Source organism: Castor canadensis, chromosome 9, assembly GCF_047511655.1.
Source record: "Castor canadensis chromosome 9, mCasCan1.hap1v2, whole genome shotgun sequence".
Taxonomy (NCBI): Eukaryota; Metazoa; Chordata; class Mammalia; order Rodentia; family Castoridae; genus Castor; species Castor canadensis.
In genome coordinates, this window is record NC_133394.1 from 134,260,805 (window position 1) to 134,284,715 (window position 23,911).

General features: G+C 37.0%; 1 protein-coding gene and 1 pseudogene across 2 annotated transcripts in view; both read right to left on the reverse strand.

Annotated features, from left to right (window-relative positions):
- The window catches only part of Stim2 (stromal interaction molecule 2), a 157,219-nt gene that overhangs the window by 61,239 nt on the left and 72,069 nt on the right, over nt 1–23,911 (reverse strand). The window lies entirely within an intron of this gene.
- On the reverse strand, nt 2,216–5,581 carry LOC141411001 (tubulin beta chain pseudogene; annotated as a pseudogene).

A 23,911-nucleotide genomic window follows, 5' to 3' on the forward strand; every position in this document is an offset into this window, starting at 1 on the left:
GAGAACATCATTCTGAGTGAGGTTAGCCTGGCCCAAAAGACCAAAAATCATATGTTCTCCCTCATATGTGGACATTAGGTCAAGGGCAAACACAACAATGGGATTGGACTTTGAGCACATGATAAAAGCGAGAGCACACAAGGGAGGGGTGAGGATAGGTAAGACACCTAAAAAACTAGCTAGCATTTGTTGCCCTTAATGCAGAGAAACTAAAGCAGATACCTTAAAGCAACTGAGGCCAATAGGAAAAGGGGAACAGGTACTAGAGAAAAGGTGAGATCAAAAAGAATTAACCTAGAAGGTAACACACACACACAGGATATTAATGTGAGTCAACTCCCTGTATAGCTATCCTTATCTCAACCAGCAAAAACGCTTGTTCCTTCCTATTATTGCTTATACTCTCTCTACAACAAAATTAGAAATAAGGGCAAAATAGTTTCTGCTGGGAATTGAGGGGGGCAGGAGGGAGAGGAAGGGGGCAGAGTGGGTGGTAAGGGCGGGGGTGGAGGCAGGGGGGAGAAATGACCCAAGCCTTGTATGCACATATGAATAATAAAAAAAAAAGAGGATGGGCTCTGCAGAGAAGGAAGCTCCTGAACCCACTAAAACTTTAGGCTCGAGTTCAAGTTTTGATCTCTCATTCAGTTCACAGAGGTTCCTTACTCTTCTTCGAACAAGAGCTATCTTCTTAACTATATTCTAGGCATATATATTTAAAATATTTTAATGGGTTCTTAGCCATAAGACTATTTTGCAGCCTACCTACTATTTTACTTACCGTTATGGTTTGAATCTGAAGTGTCCCCTGAATTCTCATGTGTTAGAGGCTTGGTTGCTAACTGATGGGTTTTTAGAAAGTGATTGGACTGTGAGGATTTTGACCTAATCAACAAATACATCTCTTGATGGATTCATATGATAGCATTACTGGTGATGGAAGGTAGGAGGTTAGAGGATACCCTGGAAAGATATACCTTGTCCCCTGCCACTTCCCGGCTGCCATGAGCTGTGCTGCTCTGATCTGCCATGATGTTCTGTCTCACAACAGCCCCCAAAATGATGGAGCCAGGTGACTATGTAATGTAACCTCAGAAACTGTAGCCAAAATAAATTCTTTCTCCTTTAAAAGAAAAAAAAAAAAGCACAATATATACTTACTTGAAATACCAAGGCAAAACCCCCTTGAATAATCAATATACACTTAAAATATTAAGGACAGGAAGGTAAAAATAGATCCTGTCCAGGGGGTGGGTATCAGTTGGAGGGTTAACAAAGAGAGTGAAACAGGGTGAATATGAATGTATATTATTTGTATATGAATTTGTTATATGTTATATGAAAACAAAACAATGAAACTTGTTCAAATGGTTCTATGGGGGTAAGAAAATGAAGACGAATGACAGAGGGGGTGAATCTAATTAAGATTCATTGTAAGTACATATGCAAATGTCATAATTTATGCCCCCCTGTATTAGTATTATATGCAAATTAAAAAAGAAAGTACCATTTTATGGCCAGCCAAGACAGCCACCTGGTAAGAGCAACAGACAAAGTCAGTAAGTACAGAGAGAAAAAAAATGACACTAGAAACTGCCCAGGGCTTAATAACTTTCCAGTTTCAGTTCTTGGACTGTGCAACTTATATACTAATTTTCCCTAACACAAACCTATGTTACCCCTTTTTTGATCTCATGATAAAGCGAGAGCACACAGGGAGGTATGAGGATAGGTAAGACACCCAAAAAACTAGATAGTATTTGTTGCCCTCAGTGCAGAGAAACTAAAGCAGATACCTTAAAAACAAGTGAGGCCAACAGAAGAAGGGGACCAGGAACTAAAGAAAAGGTTAGTTAGAGAAGAATTAACTTAGAAGGTAACACACATGTACAGGAAATCAATGCATGTCAACTCCCTGTATAGCTATTCTTATTTCAACTAGCAAAACCCCTTGGTCCTTCCTACTATTGCCTACACTCTCTCTTCAACAAAATTAGAGGTAAGGGCAGAATAATTTCTGCCTGGTAGCGAGGGATAAGGCGGGGGGGGGGGGGAAAGGAGGGGACAGGGGGAAGGGGGGACAAATGACCCAAACAATGTATGCACATATGAATAAAATAAAAATTTAAAAAAAAATAAAAAATAAAAAAATAAACACATAATTTTAAGAGCTCAATACCCACGAAATCTGACTTATTCCCATAGGTAAGTCCTGGGTCTCGGAGTCTGACAAACATACATATTCAAAATCTGACTCCACTATTCATATTGTCAAACATTTACAAACTACTTAATTTCTCTTTATCCTCTTATTTCTCCTCTGTACAAGGAGGCGAATAAAATTGCCTACCACGTATAGTTATGAAGAAGATTAAATTTAAAATGCATACACAGTGAGCACAGAAAAATATTTTGCAAATATGAATGAACAAATTAATACAATATGAAGGAGGCATAAGTAGATTTCACCCATACTATATTTATAAGTTTAACACGTTTTGGGGACTACCAGATATTTATAAAGGTTAAGATTGCCCAATAGTGTTAGAATTCCATTTCAGATATTCTGAAACAAAACAGGTAACACAGACATGGGGAGAAAAACCATAACCTCCTTACTGACAATGTAAGTAGAAACTCTCACAAAGGATGCCTGTCATCAAAATAACATATCTAAAGTCTGATTGTGAGTCACTTAAAGCAGATGGATTCTTAATAAACAACTGCAGGTCATCCTGTCTTGAAAATAATGCTAAAATAGTTTCGTATAATGTTTCAGAGGAAAAAATACACAATAAGAAGTTGTTATTCCCACTAACTAAAAAAGGGTTACAAATTTATTATACATAATTTAGCTATTTGTAAGGAGTCTCAATACTGGAAGCAAATTGTAATTAATTTTATTTTTTTTTTCAATTCCCATTTATTTTTGGCTCTTGGGGCAATGTCATCTTTTCAATATGCAAAAAAGCAAGTTCAACACAAAATAGACATCTGAAGTGTAGAACAGGACAAAAACCAATGATAGGAGAAAAAAAGGCAATAGTAAAAAGATGTCACAAAAAAGATGGGAGTGTCTTGTTGCCTCTTCTCTGGGGAGTGACCCAAGGATGAACCCATCCCAATCCAACGCAATTTATTTAATGCAACACACCTTTCCACATCAGGGATGTTATCCCTTTTTCCTCAAATGAAAGTGGGATGAGGGTGTTTTAGAGGTTTAGGGACCAAGGCAGGCCTCCCTCCACTTCTCGGATTAAGGGAAAGGAGGAAATGTTTGACGACGTAAAGACCAGGGAGGGATCCCACTTGATAAAGTGGGCAAACCACCAAAGGCAGGTGAGAGCTCAGGACAGTTGAGAAGGAGACTGCAAATGGAGATAATACTGTTAACCTCTCCTGAAGCTGAGTGGGGAAAATACCTGGAAACAATAGTTTTAAAAGTCTTGATTTCCCTCCCCCAACTGTCCTAGAATGGAAAATCCCACCCCCTTGTTTCCTTAGAGACCTTTGCCTTCTATCTCTTCCCTTTGTCTACTTCTTGGGCTTAGGATGGTGACCACTGTCTAGTTTTCAGCACCTGGCTGGTTCTAAATGGGATCTAGATGAGACCCAGCTTCTTGGAGATTTTGAAAACAGAAAAATATTAACTGGACAGATATTGAGAAGTGGGTACCAGAACAAAAAAGAGAGTAACTCAGAATGGCATAAATCTAGATTTGCCAGAGTAGAAAGAGAGAGGAGACATTCAACAAACAAATATTTATTGAGTGCCTACTATGTGACAGGCACTGTTCTACATGCCCCCAAAAAGAAAAAAAAAAAGACAGGCAGCAGAAACATATTCTGAAGGAAAGGGGCAGATGAAGAAGGCTGAGGGAACTGAGGAGCCTGAGATATTCGGGGGACTCTGCCTTAGGCTCCTCTTCAGCCTCCTCACCGAAATCTTCTTCCTCTTCTGTGGTGGCATTCTGGTACTGCTGATACTCAGAGACGAGGTCATTCATGTTGCTCTCGGCCTCGGTGAACTCCATCTTGTCCATGCCTTCACCTGTGTACCAGAGGAGGAAGGCCTTCCGGCGGAACATGACAGAGAACTGCTCTGAGATGCGCTTGAAGAGCTCCTGGATGGCTGTGCTGTTGCCAATGAAGGTGACTGCCATCTTGAGACCACAAGGTGAGATGTCGCAGAAAGCTGTCTTGACGTTGTTGGGGATCCACTCCATGAAGTAGCTGCTGTTCTTGTTCTGCACATTGAGCATCTGCTCATCCACCTCCTTCATAGACATCCGCCCACGGAAGACAGCAGCCACAGTGAGGTACCGGCCGTGGCGGGGGTCACAGGCAGCCATCATGTTCTTGGCATCGAAGACCTGCTGGGTGAGTTCAGGCACAGTGAGAGCCCGATACTGCTGGCTTCCACGGCTGGTGAGAGGGGCGAAGCCAGGCATGAAAAAGTGGAGGCGTGGGAAGGGCACCATGTTGACTGCCAGCTTGCGGAGGTCAGCATTGAGCTGGCCAGGGAAGCGGAGGCAGGTGGTGACACCGCTCATAGTGGCTGAGACGAGATGGTTTAGATCCCCGTAGGTTGGTGTGGTCAGCTTGAGGGTGCGGAAGCAGATGTCATAAAGGGCCTCATTGTCAATGCAGTAGGTCTCATCAGTGTTCTCTACCAACTGATGGACAGAGAGGGTGGCATTATAGGGCTCAACCACGGTGACAGACACTGGGTGACGGCACTACACTGAAGGTGTTCATGATTCGGTCAGGATACTCTTCATGGATCTTGCTAATGAGGAGGGTGCCCATTCCGGAGCCTGTGCCCCCACCCAATGAGTGGGTCAGCTGGAAGCCTTGCAGGCAGTCACAGCTCTCTGCCTCTTTACGCACAACATCCAGGACTGAGTCAACCAGCTCAGCCCCTTCTGTATAGTGGCCCTTTGCCCAGTTGTTGCCTGCCCCAGACTGACCAAAAACAAAGTTGTCTGGTCTGAAAATCTGACCAAAAGGACCTGAGCAAACAGAGTCCATGGTTCCAGATTCTAGATCCACCAAGATGGCACGAGGAACATATTCACCACCTGTGGCTTCATTGTAGTACACAGAAATGCGGTCCAGCTGTAGGTCGCTGTCTCCGTGGTAGGTACCTGTAGGGTCAATGCTGTGTTCATCGCTGGTCACTTCCCAGAACTTGGCACCGATCTGGTTGCTACACTGACCGGCCTGGATGTGCACTATTTCCCTCATGGTTAAAAATTTATTTTAATTTTTTTTTTTTGCTTGCCCTAAGGTATGTACGGGGCAAGGTATCTAAGGTTTTTTTTTTCTGTGCCGGTGTCGGGCTGAAAGGATGGGACGCGCCCCGGAGGCTGGAGCAGCGAGACCCGCACGTGATGGCAGGAAGATTCTGAGAGGCAGAAGATAGTGGAGGGCGAAGGAGGGAAGGCGAACAGGGCTTGTAATTAATTTTGATATTTAAGTTCTTCACTACTGTGCTAACCTGGATGTTTTGTAAAAACACATTGATTCCCAAACTCTTAATGAGATAACATGCCAATAAAGCATGAATCGTCAATGTTTCTCCATCCTAAAACTGTTAAACAGCATGGTGTTGAGAGCACAGACCTGGTCTTCAGACTATAAAGATACCCTAAATCTACTTGTTGTTATGACCTTAATAACCTCTGTGATTTAGTTTCATCAAAAATGATAGCAGCTGCCAAATATTTATAAGGATTAAGTGATTTATCTTATATGAAGTATAAAAAAAAAAAACAGTGCTTGGCAATGCTGGAGGTATCACAATACCTGACTTCAAACTGTACTACAGAACCATAACAACAAAAACAACATGGTACAGGCACAAAAACAGATATGAAGACAAGTGGAACAGAATAAAGGACCCGGATATGAATCCATGAAGCTGTGTCCACCTAATTTTTGACAAAGGTGCCAAAACCATACAATAGAGAAAAGCCTCTTCAACAAATGTTGCTGGGAAAACTGGTTATCTGCCTGCAGAAAACTGAAACTAGATGCATGTTTGTCACCCTGCACAAGTATCAACTCAAAGTAGATTAAGGACCTTACTGTCAGATCTAAAACCTTGAAGCTAGTACAGGAAAGAACTGGAAATACACTGGAAACAACAGGCACAGGCAAGGACTTCTTCAGTATAACTCAAGCTGCTCAACAACTAAGAGAAACTACATGAAATTAAAAAGCTTCTCCACAACAAAAGAAATGGTCTCTAAATTGAAGAGGCCACCCACAGAGTGGGAGAAAATCTTTGCTAGCTATACATCAGACAAGGGACTGATAACCAGAATATACAGGGAGCTCAAAAACAAAACTTTCAAAAAAATTAACGACCCAATAAAGAAGTGAACAACTGAACTGAACTTTTTAAAAGGAAGAAGTCCAAAGGGCTAAAAAACACATGAAAAAATGCTTACCATCCCTGGCCATAAAGGAAATGCTAATCAAAACCACACTAAGATTCCATTTCACTCCTGTTAGAGTAGCCACCATCAAGAACACCAACAACAAATGTTGGCTAGGATGTGTTGAAAAAGGAACCTATACCCACTATTGATGGGTATGTAAGCTAGTACACCACTATGGAAAACAATATGGAGACTCCTTAAAAAACTAGAAATAGATCTGTCATATGATCTAGCAATACCACTCCTAGGGATATACCTGAAAGAATATAAGTCAGGTGACTACAAAGGCACCTGCACACCTATGTTTAATGTAGCACTATTCACAATTGCTAAGCTATGGAAACGGCCAAGATGCTCCGCTACTGACAAATGGATTAAGAAAATGTGGTATTTATACACAATGGAATTTTACTCATCCACAAAGAAGAATGAAATTTTGTCATTCACAGGTAAATAGTTGGAACTGGAGAAAATCATCTTAAGTAAATAAATAATATAAGCCACATGTTCTACCTCATGTGCAGATTATAGACCTAAAACAAATGCAGCAATATTATGGAACAGGGGTCACAATAAGGGGAGGCTGAACATGGGAGGGATAGGGCACAGGAAGGACACCAAAAACTTGAATGTGGTTGATGTGCTCACTATACAGGAATGAAAACAGAAATCTTAAACTGACAGGGGCCACCATGGAAAGTGGACTAGGGAGGAGCAAAGAGGACTAGAGGAGATGAACCATTTGGGGCTGTAATACATATGTGCATGGAAACAACACAAGGAAATTCCCTGTGTAGCTATCTTTATTTCAGACTAGTAAAAATATCATGTTTCTCTTTTTATCTTGCATGTTTTTTCTTCTACAAAATTGGAGTACAGAAGGAGGGTGGAACAGGTTCTGTGGGGGTGGGAGAGGGTGTTGGCACCAGTGGGGGTGGGGGGAGATGGTGAGGAAAGGGGTAAGAGGATGAATATGGCACAAATAATGTATATACATTATGTAAATGCAAAAATGATACCTGTTGAAACTGTTCCAGGAATTGGGGGAAGGAGGAATGAAGGAGAGGAGTTAGAGGGGGTGAATTCAAGTATGATATATTTGATACATTGTAAGAACCTTTGTAAATCTTACACTGTATCCCCATCCAACACAACAATAAAAAAATAAAATTTAATTTAAAAAAATGTTTTAAATAAAAACAGAGTTTGGTAAAGACAATAACGTCAACTATTTAAATTTTACAATGCTGCAGCTGTTTTTTAAAACTATAGAGTTAAATTATTACCTTGACTTGCAGACTCTCATTTTTTAAAATGAGTAAAGATAATTTGAGGTAATACATTATACTAGCTAAACATCAGTGATCTAAGATTTAAATCAACAAACAACAACAATATCAAATCTTGACTGAGATCTACCTCTCAAGAATGTTATAATTGGTATAGGGACTAGTGCTAAGTCAGTCCTTATTGTAAAAACTTTGATCTTACCAACAAAGATGGATGATAAAACACAAACAAGTACAGGCAAATTGGAATATGTTTTCACAAAAGTAACAGAGAAAAAAAGGTAAATTGTTGAAAACCCCAAAAAAATTCTTCAGTCCCTAAATTCAAATATTTAAATTCTGTTAATGAAAACCTCAAAACTGATTTAGACAGTTTTTATACTTTAACACAAGCATAACTTTATACTTTTTCCCTACCTCCTACTACTATAACTCTTTAAACTATTGCTATCATACCAGTTCAGTCCTTAATCCAATTCCTGGGGCTACCAACATCCAATCCCTAGTTTTCACATAATAAAATCCACCAAAATGACTTCGTTAGGATTCTATTCTCAGGAGAGCTCAGAGTCCAGCAGGCCTCACAGTTACTGTCAACACCATTAAAACTACACCATAGCCTTTTATGCAGTAGCCAGAGACTTAACCATCACTTATAATACTGATTCAATCTACTGATCAGTGAACAGATGACAGATGATTCAAGCAACCAATTTACAAATAAACGTGTAAAACAGTTTTCTTTAGTTTCAGTCTCTCAATGACTACTCCTCAAGATTACTGATTCTAATCCAAAAATCTCTAAAAAAAAAAAATTAATAATGATTCTGTCAGTTCACTATCAGCCCCCCACAAAAGGTACAGTACTGTAATTCAAAACACCACCAAAATAACAGTCCAAATACCTAGACAAATGACTTATCTTCCATATTCTCATTTGGGAATAAAAGGTAAAAATTACCTCACCAACTTATAAAGATAATAAAGAGAGCTTAATTTTACAAATTCAGACAAAAAATGGTTCAATTTAGATTTTTCTACATTACCATGGGTTTACCAGGGTGTTAAATGCATTTTTGACTTACAGTGTTTTTTACTTCTAATAGGTTTATTATGCTATAACCCCATCAGAAGTTGAAAGGCATCTGTATATGTAAAACTATTACTATCAAAATAGTCCCCCATTTTCTGCAATTTTGCTTTCCATGATTTTATTATCCATGGTCAACCACCATCTGAAAACATTAAATGGAAAATTACAGAAATAATCAACTTATAAGTTTTAAATCGCATGCACCTAAGTAGCATGAAACATTATACAATCCTTCTCATTCTTGCCCAGGATAGGAACCCCACTGTTCCCAATATCCACACTATATGCAATGCCTACCCACTAGTCACTGCGGAGCCATCTCAGTTATCAGACTGATTCTCTGGGTATCAGTATTATAGTGCTTGTGTTCAAGTAACCCTATTTTAATTGATAAATGGACCCACGGCAGAAGAGTAGTGATACTATCAGTAAAGGTATGCCAAAGAGAAGTCATAAAGTGCTCCTTTTAATAAAATGGTAAAAAATCTCAACCTAAGGGAGGGCGTAAAATTGCATGGTTGCTAAAATCTGCAAAAAGTGATTGCTGTTAATCAATTACAGTGTTCAACTTCCCTGGTTATAAAAGAGATGCAAATCAAAACAACAGATTTCATCTCACCCCAGTTAGAATGGTCATAATCAAGGGTAGTAACAACAACAAATGTTTATGAGGATGTGGTGAAACAGAAACCCTTATACACTGCTGGTGGGAATGCAAATTATTACAACCGCCATGGAAAGCAGTATGGTGATTCCTCAAAAAACTAGAGACTTCAGAACTGTCATATGATCCAGTGATACTGCTCCTGGGCATCTATCCAAAAAGAACGTAAGACAGGATACAGCAGAAACACCTGTACACAGATGTTCATTGCAGCTATATCACAACAGCCAAGCTCTGGAAGCAACCCAGATGCCCTACAACTAATGAATGGATCAAGAAACTGTGGTATATATACACAATGGAGTATTACTCAGCCACAAGGAATAATGACATGTGATTTGAAGGTAAATGGATACAACTGGAGGATATCATGTTGAGTGAAGTTAGCCAGGATCAGAAACAAAAAAGCTGCATGTTTTCTCTCATATGTGGAAGACAGATCCAAAGATAAACATATACACAAAAACAAGCATGATCATATACAAACTCAGAAGTAGAACATGTTTCTAACAGTGGAACTACTCTATGGAACTCAAGGAAAGAGGGAAAGGAAAATAAAATGATAGAACATCAGTAATATCACATAAGTAGAGGATATAAAGTGTACTGAAAGCTACTGAAAAAGAGGGGATGGTAAAGGGGTAAGGGAGAGCAAAAAAAGGGATTAAACAGCACAAAGTAAAGCACACCCACAGTGGGCATCCATTCAGATATCCCTTTGAACTTAAATATTAATAATGAAAACCAGGACTGTAAAATAGGCACAGTATGTGTGGTGGGGGGGTGTACTTTTGGGAGGGGGGAGGATAAAGGAAAGAGATTAAGGTGACAGTATATGGTTAATGGGCCTCATATACCTATATGGAACAGAACTAAAAAACCTACTGCAATTGCTTGGGGTGGGTGGGAAGGGGGCTGATGGGGAGAGATGATGGGGGAAATGTAAATAATGTACAATATAAAAGTTTGATTAGAATTGTCACTTCGAATCCCCCCACCCCGTATAGTGAATATATTCTAATAAAAAACTTTATTTAAAAAAATGCTAATACAAGCCCAAAAGTCATCCAAGTCACAGAAGTGAGATTTGTTTAGTTGAGGTGCTAGGAGAAATAACAACCCTCTCAGTCTCTGTAGGGAATATAAATTTCTGTAAATAAGCATCCAAAGGAGGAAGAAAATAAATAAAAGGTAAAAATTCTCAACCTAAGCAGGGGAGTGGTAAAATTGCATGGCTGCTAAAATCTGCAGAAATTGATTGTTGTTAATCTATTACTGTGTTATATTTATAAATTAAATTTTATCATAGGCATGCATGAGTAGGAAAATATAGTGTACAGAATTCAGTACTATCTGTAGCTTCAGCAATCTACTGGAGGTCTTGGTACATATCCCCTGCAGAAAAGGGCAGGAGGAACTACTATATTAGGGGTAGAACAAGTAGGTACCATGGCAACTAGACATATACCAAAGTCTAGATTTGGCCATATGATCCTATCAAAATCTACCATTAGGCTTTTGCCTGAGATTACAGAACTCTATAAATATACCTACCTGACTGCCTTTCTGTCATACAAGAATTTATGTAGAATAATATCCATGCAAATCATATGTTAATATTAAATCCAATAAACATAAAATCAGTAATATGAATCATTTGGAATTCATATTAATGTGATATTTAAGGACAGGTTAAGTATTTAAAATTTAACAAATAAAAGATCTCTGTCTTCTGTATTAGTAAGTAAGAAATTACATTTCCAATAAAGATGAAGTATATACCACCACGCCCCGTCTAAAACAATGTTAATACTAGGCAAGCTATATAAACAACAGTTTTAAAGACAATGAACATGAAGCAACGAAGGACAGTGATTCCTGAAAGACAAGAAACATATGCGTCTAAGATTGTCCAAATTAGTTCTCAGACAGAATTGCCAGGCCAAGGTATAGGAAGAAAAAACCTAGCAATGTCAAGCAGTTTCTCTGAGTTGAAGAGATGGAAATAGGAGGGGAAAACAAAGGTGCAAGAGACAACACAGAAGAGAAAAGTGAGCTACATAAAGACAGAGAGCCTAGATATCTAAAATATTTTTATAAAAACAATCAAAAAGAAAAATTTTAAAGTAATTCCTAAAAATCACAAGTGAAATGAAATGAACCTGTGTGTCTAATTATGGTACAACCATAGTTAAAAACTATCGAAACTGACTTTTAGTCTTGCGTGCCTAGAACTGAAAGAGAAAGATTTAAAGTATTTTCAGTAATTAGATCACTGGCATTAACATTCTGTTGTTATCCTGAGACTGTGCATATTGTGAGATAATAAATCAAATAGGTAATTAAGCTGGTACTGTTAGGAAGCAGTATTTTCAATGTGGCTGTAGGAAGATACAAGGATCAAGACCAATAAAGTTAAATTAAAAACATGTGGTAATAAACCTGAATCATAACGATCACAGTGAATTAATAGTGCATATTATCTTTTTTAAAAAATCAGTAACAATAAAATATTTCTAAGCCCTTCTACAGAAACAATAATAACCCAGTACTGTTATCACCAGGACTATGGTCTGTCAGATATTGTTTCCCATTAAAAGACATCAAAGCTCCACATAAAAGAGCCTGAGGAAAATAGAATTCTGGGACCAGAAATGTAAAGCTGAACATAGAACATCTTGTCACAACAGAAAGCAAGAAACTTATCCGACTATTGAAGTTGGTTCAGAAGGATCCAAGTACAAGTCTAAAGAAGGTTCCACTGTCCCAAAACGGGACACTTTAAATAACAAAAAATAACATAAGCTCATTTAAATCCATGATTTCACAAGCGTCACACACACACACACACACACACACACACACACACACACACACCCTCTTCCGTGCCCTTTGTAGGAGTCTGAGAAAGTATTTAATTATTCTGAAAATCCATAAGGAGGAAAAAGTAAACCATTTATTCTGCTTTTCCCATACAAAGATACAAGTAATTGGTATACTGAAATTTAGAGTAAATTTTGAATAGGTAACTATCCTAACTAATAAGAAAATAATAATTAAATGCTGGCATTTTGAAATCTTTAGTAAGCCAATGGATCTGGGCACTGATCAAGCATGGCAAATGAGAACATAAAACGTCAAAAATAATGCCAAAGATTTGGCCATCTCAAGGATGCAGCTATTTAAACATAATACCATTTTAAGAAACAAAGAAAATAGACAAGGAGTGAAGCAGAATATTAGGGCTCGATTTTGTACACTTAAGATGATTATTATATGTCCAAATGGAGATTCTGATGCAAGTAAATACAGGAAGTCAGAGTTCTGAATTCCAGTGAATAGAGTTGAAACTAGTCAAGATCACCAAGGGGATGAATATAAATAGGCAAATAGGTATAAGGACAGGGAAATAAAAAGGAAATGAGCAAAAAAAGTGAAAAGAACCAACCAGTATAGAATTTAGAGTAAGCAGAGTACAGTTTCCTGAAAGCCAAGTGGGAGGGAAAAAAAGTGCTTTAAAAGAGAAGAAGCTTGTTTAACAACATGCTGGGAAGTGATGTGAAGACGGAAAACTCACCAAACAACAACAGTCTGGACAGAGGAATAAAGACCAAAAGCCTAGGCAAGTTCAAGAATAAAACAAGAAGAAAGAAATTAATATACAAGTTCTTTTGATTTTGTTGTAATCAAAAGAGAAAGGAATGGGGACAATTGCCAAAAGGAAAAAATAGTCAGAAGGAGAAGTTTTTACTTTTTTTATATTTGAATGCAGAAAAAATTAATAGCAAGTTTCAAATGGATGGTAAAGTTCCAGTAAAAAAAAATGGAAAATACAATTGTTAAAGAAAATTTCTAAATAAATTTCCCCAGCGTAGGACAGGAGATGAGATCAAGAACACAGGCAAAAAAATTCACATTGCAAGGAGCACCAACACTGAATCCGCAGTAACAGGAGAAAAGGAGTTTACAGACACAAATGTAAATTTGCTATACCACTCTGACACTGAGACCAAAAAAGAAAAAAGAAAAACCTTTCCCTACCCCAATCCTAACATCTTTGGTTAGGATTAGATCACTGGCAGATTTTAAAACTACCACAAAGCATGGGAAATAAACTAGGAATTTATTGTTTTCTAGGAAAGAAAATAATAGTTTATAAAATATTAAGATCAAAATGTTCTGCATCTCAATTAGGGTGGTAGATATATGTGCTTGTGGACATCTTACAAAATTTATCAAATTGTACACCTTAACCTCTGTGTTATGATGTATGTAAGTTATGCCTCAAAAAAAACCTAAGTTAAGTCACCAAGAATTTGAAGAAATTCATTATCTTATACAGACAGAACTTAATCCATCAAAAAGATACTACTTACTTCTAAATATACTTGGGTCTTTAAGAAAGCCAACCATTAAGAGATCCCAACTTGCCACACAGTATAATTTTTAAGTATTTTTATCATTTGTTGGTTTTTCATGGAAGAAAACAGAATAAGGAAGTTTAAAATACTTCTATCATTGAAGTTAGGGATAGTAACTACAATCCACTTCTTTGAATTTGAAAGTCCTTTATCAATATTTAGGGAACGATGGCTTCTTAGGCTCCTAGTTGTAGCCTACAGAAAGAATTTAATTTCCCTGAATCAGCACTTATGTACTATGTAATTCATGTGTGAAGAGTGAACTTACTAAAGGAGATACAAGTGGAATATGGTCAAGCTAAAACCAGCCAACACCATGAGGTAAAACAAAGAATTACTTTGTCTTGGAAGAAGAAAATACAGAAAAGCAGGGAAAGCTTTACATGGAGGTTCTACTTAAACTAAATCTTAAAACTAAAATTAATCTTACAAGATGCCTATAATTTAACAAGCAAAATTAAACAGGAAGAGACACAGAAATCATGACTAAAATGACTGTACAGAAGAATATAGGATGTGTATAAGAAGCTAGTTGTTAACAGTTCATCTTGGTTAAGGTAAAGAGAACTGAAAAGGCTGCATAGTAAACGATAATGGCTAGAAAAACCGACTATGACTACACTATAAAAGACCATGAATGCCAACCTAAGAAGTCTAGACTATGTTTAGTAGACTACGGCATTGGTTCTCGGTGCGTGGCCAGAATAGTAGTATCAGTATGGCCAGGGAACTTGTTCCAACAGCAAATAATATTGAGTTTCATCACAGAGCTACTAGATCAGAAACTCTGAAGGTGGGCTCAACTTTACATGTTGTAACAAGTCCTCCAGCAACTTTTGACACTCACCAAAGTTTAAGCCAACTGGACTGTAAAGAGTCAACATAAGCTTCTAAGTACAGGAAAGAGCAACAAAATATCATGGTCTAAAACTTTTTTTTAATTGAGCAATAATGGTCAAAAAGGATTTAATAGGAAGAAAAGACTAGCAAAGGCAAGACCAGTTAGAAATCAAATAACAATAGAACTCAACAACTCAGAGGAAGGCAAAGATCAGACTGCAGCACTGAGCCCAATTTATAGGTAAAATAGAGATACCATCAATAAACAGCCTTTTTTTTTTTTTTTTAAAGGAAGCCAGTGATTGATTTAGCTAAGACTATCTGGAAAGGAAAACAATGTAATTTGTTAGCATTGAGAACAAGTTAGAGATCTTAGCAGACCAAATGTGAGAGTAAAATTCTGGAGAACTGAACATACATGCAAGTGATAATTAAATCCAAAAGCCATAATAAAACTGCTAGAAAGTGAAAGAAAGGAAAGAGGCCTAAAGAAAAAATTCTATGGAATAAATACACTTAGGTTACAAAAAAAAAAAAAAAAGCAAGAGTAACAACTAAGAAATCAGAGAAGTAGACAAAAGCAAGACCACCACCAACCAAGGTCTTTTCAGTTCTATCATCAACAATCTAACACTCCATACAGATTGAAAGAATTTACTCTGCATAAATTACCACTCTATATTCTTACCCTATTGCCTTTTCTCTACTCTGACTCCACCTCATAAAATGTCCAATCACCTAAACCTATGAAAACTGTACCATTTCACAAGGTCCAACTCACAAGTACTCTACACCAGGCTTTTCCTGACACCCCCTAAACAGATGTGTATTCTCTTCCCTAAAACCCCAGAGCACTACTGCAATTCATTCATATTCCTAGTATACATAATTTGCCATAATGTGCCTTTAATTACACAGAAATGACATTATGTGACTTACCAGACACAAAGCTCATGGGGAGCTGAGCATTTTCATTCTGCTTCTTATCTACTAAAACACCATATATAAAGAGGAACCTCAACACGTTAGATATGTTTTATGTTTAACTGAACAATCAACGAAGTCAGGCATATTTCCCAAGCCTTAGAGGGGGGTAGCAAAAAGAAAATAAAGGAAAAATGAGAACAAAACAAAAATCAAAACATAAAATTCCTATACCTCTCTAATTAAAACTTAAAATTTTAGCATATACTTATATAAAAAATAAATGAATAAAGGTCAATTCACAAGAATTAATGATTAAAGTGAAAGACTTACAAATATTTTTTATCAATTGTTTTAAATGTTTTCAGGATCAAGGCAAAATATTATTTCATTTTTTAAAATATTTTATCAGTTTCAGCCCTCCACGCTGAGATTACTTTAGGCCTCTGGGGTACTATAGAGCAAGTTATCAATATTTAGTAGTGCCAGCCTTCTCCTACTCTAACAAGCATCTGAGATAAGCCAAGTTCAAAGGAGGGAAAGTTTACTTTGGCTCATGGTTTAGGTGGTTTCAATCCATGGTTGATTGATCCTGTGCCTTTGGGCCTATGGTTACACAAGTGGTCCCACATCATGGGAGGGGTATGTGGTAGGGAAGACCTGATCACTTCATGGTGTCTAGAAAGCAAAGAGAAATAAGAAGGGGGCAGAGTCCCAAAATCTCCTTCAAGAGCATGCCCTCAGTGACCTAACTTCCTTCCAGTAGGCTCCAACTCCTAAACGTCCTACCATGCCCCAGTAACACCAAACTGAGAACCAAGCCTTTAACACATGGATTTTAGAAGAACATTCTAGATCCAAAATATACAGGGTTAATAAGTAGGGAAAAAAGTAATCATTAGGACTATGTAAGATGGATTCTGCAAACAAGCTCAAGATGAGATATAAGTATGAGACTCAAACCAAAATATAGGGCCGGACACCTATAGCTCAAGCCTATAAAGCTACTCAGGAAGCAGAGTTCAAGAGGATCGTGGCTCGAAGTCATCCCCTGGCAAATAGTTCACAAGACACTACCTCACAAAAACCCATCACAAAAAGGGGCTGGCAGAGTGACTCAAATGGTAAGCGTGCCAGCCTTGCAATAGTGAGGCCAAATTCAAACCTCAGTGTCACCAAAAAAAAAAAAAAAAAAAATGTACAGAGTATGAAGTCCTAGTGGATGAGCTTCTATCAATATCCAAATACCCAGAGGTCTGAAACTAAGACAGAGGTCATTAACAGAAACACAGTTAAGAATACAGAGACATTCTTTTGATTTCCAGGGCTCAAAACTGGGTATGAGTTAAAAGCAAACACACAAAAATAACAATTTGGAACTGTGTCTAAACATGTCACAGAGAGTAAACAAGAGCTTGGGTAGCTGGGCTTGAATCCCAGTTCTCCTTACACACACTATGTAATATAAGTAACTTCATCTTTCTAAGCCTCAGTCTCCTCATCTATAAAATAGGGAGGCCACTAGTCCTGCCCACCTCAAATGAAGAAGATAAAGGAGGGTGAATATAGTTGATATATTTTCTACACATGTATGAATATGGAACACTGAAAGCTGTTAAAGCCATTTTAAGAATGGGAAAGAGAGAGGGAGGAAATAAACCAACCTGAGGTACCCTTGTACAACTATTATCTACTAATAAAAACATTTTAATTAATTAAAATGTCTTCCAGAAAAAAAAAAACAAGCACTGCAAGATGTAAGGCAGTATAAATTCTTTAAAAGCCATACTAAAATCACATGTGGTAGGGTTATCTGAGGATAAGAACACTTTACATCTCCCTGATGCAGCATAGCATTTTGCCTTTAAAGACCACCCAGACAGTTTTCTAGTCTTCTGAAGGGTATGTCATTAGTGACTGTAGCTCTAAACTACACAAGAAATCCCAGAAGTCTAAACATTGGGATGGATAGTTTCATAGGAAATTTTGTGCTACTTAAAATTCTTCAGACATGAAAACTAGGTTAGTCCCTCCTCTCCCTTCCCTTCCCTCCCTCCTTCTTTTGTGGTGCTGGGAATTGAACCCAGGGTCTCAAGCATGCTAAGGAAGCACTCTACCATTGAACTTCACCCCTACCCTACCATTTTTGTGTGTAAGAACACTTAAGATCTAGTCCTCCCTCAACAAATTTCAAGCTTATTACATGGATTAACTACAGTCACCAGTTGTATGTTAGATTCCAACAACTTACCCCTCTTAGAACTGAAAGTTTGTATGGACTGATATGTGAGATAGATGTATTCATTAGTTTGACTTTGGTAATCACTTCCCAATGTATATATACATCAAGTCATCATGCTGTATACTTTACATAGAATTTTTGTCAATTACACTTCGGTAATTCTGGGGAAATACTTTTTACAAACAAAAAAAAAAAAAAAGAAAATTTGGGAAATCCAAGAAACTTACTACTAACAATACTCTCAAATCAGTGAAAGGGTTGGTGAGTATTATTTTAATGTAAAGAATATTTCCAGCTATATTATTTCTAGAGAATAAAAACATCACAACTTTAGGAGGAAGGAATTTAAAGTTTCGGAGTGTGTTTGTCATGTCACTAGAAAACAAGCTGTACAGTATGAAAAGACGCCAAAATGGTGAACTACACTGAAATAGATACAAGCTCTACTAACAGCAAAAATCTTGGCACAATACTTACATCAATTTAATAACTTAGTGAGGGAACAAGATACAGATAAAGACAAGTACAACAGAATGCAGAGCATGATAAACTTTATGGTGCGTGCAACTACATGGCCCCACTGGACTGACAGGCCTCATATACACCTGTTGTCTTACTATAGTTATTAATATCATTCTTATTGACTCTCAAAAGTATCCCAGTTTGGATGAATTATATCACTGCTCTATCTATAATAAGAATAATATAAAGCTAATAGAATTAATGTTACACTAAGGCAGAACTGCATTTAATTCCTTTGTGAGTTGGGAATAAATGGTTCTGTACACACAATTCAGACATCTTTTAGAAGATGAGACAATATGGGAAGTGTGCTAAACTCTCAAAAAAAATATATTGCATAAATGCAATGCCATGCTGTGATCCTGAAAATGCTCAGCTAAAGAGGGGGAGGAGAGGAGCAGGACTGGCAGTACAGTCAGGCTAGAACTGAAGAAGTCCAGATGCACCATACTGACTCACTGTCCTCCTCCTCTGCCCCCATTCAGTCTGTAACAATGCTGAATGTGAAATGTTTGTTGAGACAAATTAAAAATTAATGGTACAGGAATGAGAAATGATTTTTTAATGAAAATGCATAATTAACATATGGTCTGACGAAGGAAAGATGAAAGAATTTGAGGCAGGGGGTATAAAGATTTACTAGTTGAAGGAGGGCTTGTGGTAACCCCAGAAACAGGAAAATGTACAAAGCTGAATGTTTCAGTGCTCTCTGATGCCATAAAAGAACTTTAGAAGTTTTTTGGATCTTCATAAATATCTCTCATACAATAGGCCATTCCTTCCCAGTTTATTAATAGGTTGCATTTAAGAGCGTGTTTGCCATTTTAAGTACGTCGTTCTATAAAAGCTGAATTGTGGTGTTTAAGTTTGTAGTTCATCAGAAAACCCTACGTCGTCCACATGTAACTGAACTATGAAGTACTAACGGGGCTTGTCAAATGGCCTATGACTTAGGCAGCTTAAAAAACAGAACCTGCTACAATAAATCAGAATCCTGGGTAAAGGTAAGATAGTCTGGTTGGTAAGACACAGCTGGGTAAGAAAAAGCCTTCTGTTTTCTATAGAATTTGCTGTGAGGGACAGGCAGGTATTAGAAATACTCTGGGAGAATCAGTTCTTTCAAATGTCAACAGAAAGATAACTCAACAGCAGTTGGAAAATGAATTGGAAATACAAGAGACAGAAGAGGAAGTCCACTAAATTGGTACTACAATTGTCAAGGTAAGACATAAGAGCCTGGGTACTCAACAAAATAATGCTGAGGCAGGGTTAGGAATTTCACAATTCAAGTTGGAAATACTCTAGGTATAACTATAAAATAATGTGACATTATCTTAAGACCTGTCTCAATAATTTACATAATGGTTCTTAGGCATCAAGATTATAACCATACTAATTCAACAAAAGCAAGGATCCTTCCTTAGAAATATTATACTGATTTATAGCAATCACATATCCTTGGTTTCCTACAGCACACTCAAAGAATTTTTAAGGTGGAATTTGGCAAAAGTAAAATCACAATGTACAGACACAGAAAACAATGTCTTTTGTAAGACCATTACAGTAGTCAAATATAAATACTATATCAGATTATAAAAACTGTTACGAAAGAATGATGCAAAAATATACATTGATTTACTAAAGTACAAAGAGTAAGTCATTTGTTCATAGATCCATTCAAGAGAAAATAAGGCTTGTAAATACAGTATGTACTCCTAAAAGGCAAAGATAGTTTCCAGCTGCTATCAATATCCTAAAGGACTGATCAAATGGCCCTCAAACTTCATTAGACATCAGAATCACTCAGAGAACTTGTTAAAACAGATTGCTGGGTTCCACCCCCAGATTTCTGGCTAAGCAATGTTGGGATAGTACTCAAAATGTTCATTTCTAACATTTTTTTATGTGAAATTAATGCTGCTTGTCCAGGGAACATATTTTGCTTTATTCCTTAGAGCAATTTCTCCAAACTACACCAACTCCTTTTTCATCCACTTCTTTTCTCCCCTGAGGCCCAAGAATTTGTCTGTAATGAACTTTGTCCTTCTACTGTAGGCTAAACACAAAGTATTTGTGTCCCAACCATTTTTCCAACTTGCTTCCAAAACACGTATATAGCCCCATTCATTTTAGATAGCTTAACGTGCAATTAAAATGCAAGTGAACAGAGAAAAAGTAATTATAATGACACACAAATATTTGGTACTTAACACTTTTTGGTGAGTTGGTGAATATAAACTACTTTCAATACCCTAAGAAATTACTTCCACCTACCTGATAGTCTTTCTTCCTACCTAGACTCCTACTTAAAAGGTGTTACAAATATTATTTCTAGGGCCTCTTTAAATCAACTACATACTCACTATCCAAATATTAACAGAAGTTTAAAATGAGAATTTGCAACTAACATGGCCATAGGGACAAATTTATAGGGAAAGGTATTTTTGAAAATAAGGAAATAAAGTTTAATCATGTCTTTCCTTACCAAAATGACACCTACATTTTCTGCCTCACTGATTTCCTGCTTGTTTTTCTAAATTCATATAAATGAGCGAGTTTTGCCATTTCTTTTTAGGTATCACAGATATCAAAGCTAATTTCAGTAACGAAAAGAGAATAGTCATTAATATCAGAAACCATGTGCTTCATGGTTAAGAAATCTGCTGTTTGAGAGGCGGAAATCAGCAGGATCATGGTTTGAGGCCAACCAATGCAAAAAACTTAGTGAGATGCCATCTCATCCAACAAGCCAGGGGTGGTGTTTCATACCTGTAATCCCAGCTACTACACAAGAGGCATAGTTAGGAGGGTAGGGGTCTGAGCTCTGCCCTTAGCAAAAACTTGACACGCTATCCAAAAGACCAACTAAAGCAAAATACGACTACGCATTTGGCTCAAGTGTGCGAGCACTGCCTAGCAAGCCTGAGGCCCTGTTCAAACCCCATTTTAAAAAAAAGGAAGAAAGAATAAGTACAAGCATTAGCAGTGCCCCTGGAACTTGCCTTCAAAAATTCTTGCAGCTGTCTAATGATTATAAAAATGGAATGCAGTTTTTTACATTCTGCCTTTACAATTCATTAGTGCAATGGCTTCCAAGCTGGGCTGTCCATACCCCACATAAGGGTATACAATCTAATCTAGCTGGAAAAGAGGAAATATTAAAATTTATCCTTATATTTAATTTTATCTCTTTTTTAAAATTTATTTTTCTGTTAACACTTTAAGAAGAAATCATGCTAGTTCAATAGTTTGTATGTAAAATAAAATGTGTAACATACAGATGTACGTTACATACACACATACATAAACACATACGTAAAAACTTTTACTAAGGCAAGTACATGGGTTGGAGATGTAGCTCAAGTGTAAGTGGTAGAGCACCTGGCTAGAAAGTGCAAAGCCCTGAGTTCAAGCCCCAATATTGCCAAAACAAAATAAAAAAAAAAAGACAAATATATGACAAAAATTGTTTGGAGAAATATGGGATAGTATAGCTAATTTAGCCTCCAGAAAGTTCTTTTTTTTTTTTTCACTATGAGAGGTGTTAGGTGATTTCACAATAACATTTGAAGCTTTGTATCTGAACTGTAACATCTCTATATTCGCACCCAAATCACTGCATATCCTTCACTTGGCCCTCAACTTGTACTTACTTGTTTGGTGAAGACTTACTTCAATACTGAATACCTAAGAATCTATAGTTTTCATCATCATAGAATAACATTTCTGTTAACTTTCTAATTTTTCCCTTAACATTTATATTTAAATAGGATAAATACAAATTTATATTTAAGTAGGATAAAATGTTTTAATAAGAGCAGATATGAAAAAAGTGAGTAATTCCAGGCTTATTTTTGTTCTCAGTAGGAGCTCTGCAAACTAGAAGAGCTGGCCTATGACCTGCATGTCCCCTACGTTATACACTATATACCTGGAGAACAGAGATCTACCAGATCAGAAGCACTGTCCCTCCAACTCTTCTGTGGTTTCCACTCATGCTGCGCTTTCTTCACTTCAATGGATCATCCCAGCCTTACACTGCTGCTTTCTCAGGTCTCTTCTCACTTCTACCTCTTAAGTACTACTGACTCTTTACAAGTGTCTCAATTCTTTTAGAAAGCATCAATGTGGGTTTTTCCATGAAATGACTGGTCACAGGCATATGAGATGTCTTAAAAGATTCACCTTTACAATGCTAACACGTTGCAGCCTCTCTGGATGCCAGTAGGTACTCAATAAAAGATTGATGAACTAAAATTTATTTCCTTGGGCTTTGTTTTTCTGTTGTTGACAGGTACTCAGGAGTTGCTGTTGCTTAGTTCTAGAGAATGCTCCCAATCCACAATGACTACATGCCCATATTGTATACTTACAGGACCAAGCCATTCCAAAGGTTTGGTTGCCCAATTTTCATTCATTAAATGAACATTTGTTAAATGCTTATTCAGTATTCTATTAAACAATGATAGCCAACATTTATTACCATGAAAATTTTAATAAATGAAATGTAAAAGCAATACACAATGTCAAATTTATCATTTGTTAATTACTTTGACCTTGATCTATCAGACACAAGAGCAAATTTAGTGTCAGTACTAAAATTCACTTGTTAAATTCACTCAAAAAAGAAAACACTAAGTAATGTGTGTATTAGGATCAATTATAGAGTTTTAGAAAAACAAGATATTCAACCAAGCAAACACTAAACCACACAGAGCTTTAAGACACTGGGCTCATAAGACAGTATAAATTAAAAACTTCCTTGTGAAACTGATTTAAGACTTCCCATCCTTTTAAAGATTAAGGATGCATTATCGCCACAGAAAAGCAACACAAACTAGAAATGGAAAACATGAGCTCTGGAGTCAGAGCTCCAGATTCCAAACCCAAGCTCTCTCACTTGCAACCTGGTATCATGCCCATATTGTCTATTATCAGAAAATAAGATAATAATAGTATATTCTTAGTTGATAGGGTTGTTATGAGGAGTCCATAATTTTATACATGTAAAATACTTACATTGTAGACTAGGAAGTGCTCTGTTATTTTAAATTTATTTATTTAAACTCATCTGAGAACTCCTATAGTAGTAACACTAAGCGAATCCAGCCAGCATTTCCCAATTTTGAGCACGTAACTCTTTTTTCTATGAAATACTTTAACATTTTCTACAAACTGTAAGCTTATTACCATTATTTTCCAGAAACAATTATCACCTGCTTTTATTGCACTTAGTTATATTAACTAAAGGAACTAGGAAGCTATGAAAATTTCAGTATATGAGGAATTACCTAAATAATTATAATTTAACAGTCAAAAAGAATTCTGTTTTACCTACTTTCTTCACCTCACTTTCGCCCTGCTGTTTTTTCAGAATGCCAAGTGACCCTTTAGTCAAATAAATTATACTAGTACATGTGTGCATGTAACTAAAGTCATCTTTCACTTTTAATCAGACATAATGTTTTAA